At 40.1% G+C, this 329-nt stretch overlaps 1 protein-coding gene across 1 annotated transcript in view; it reads left to right on the forward strand.

The window, feature by feature from the left end:
• LOC107564116 (probable ATP-dependent RNA helicase DDX4) overlaps positions 1–329 on the forward strand; it is a 31,702-nt gene that overhangs the window by 30,779 nt on the left and 594 nt on the right. The window lies entirely within an intron of this gene.

Consider the following 329-nt stretch of genomic DNA (forward strand, 5'->3'; position numbering starts at 1 on the left):
TGATTTTCTGGATTTTTTTCTCATTTTGTCTCTCATAGTTGAGGTATACCTATGATGAAAATTACAGGCCTCTTTCATCTTTTTAAGTGGGAGAACTTGCACAATTGGTGGCTGACTAAATACTTTTTTTTCCCCCACTGTATATATATTTTAATAATTACAGTCTCGCTCGAGAACTCCGGTCAGACGCACGCGGGTTCTCGCATTATTTCCTTATCGCTTCTCGCATGTTTTTTGTTGTGAAACGTAGTTTGTGGACCAGACAGAGATGTCGGCGATTCTTACTATTGTAAAGTCATGCAGTGTGAAACCTCCTGTCGCCGATCCAT

This window comes from Sinocyclocheilus grahami, unplaced genomic scaffold (genome assembly GCF_001515645.1).
Source record: "Sinocyclocheilus grahami isolate Dianchi unplaced genomic scaffold, SAMN03320097.WGS_v1.1 scaffold911.1, whole genome shotgun sequence".
Lineage (NCBI taxonomy): Eukaryota > Metazoa > Chordata > Actinopteri > Cypriniformes > Cyprinidae > Sinocyclocheilus > Sinocyclocheilus grahami.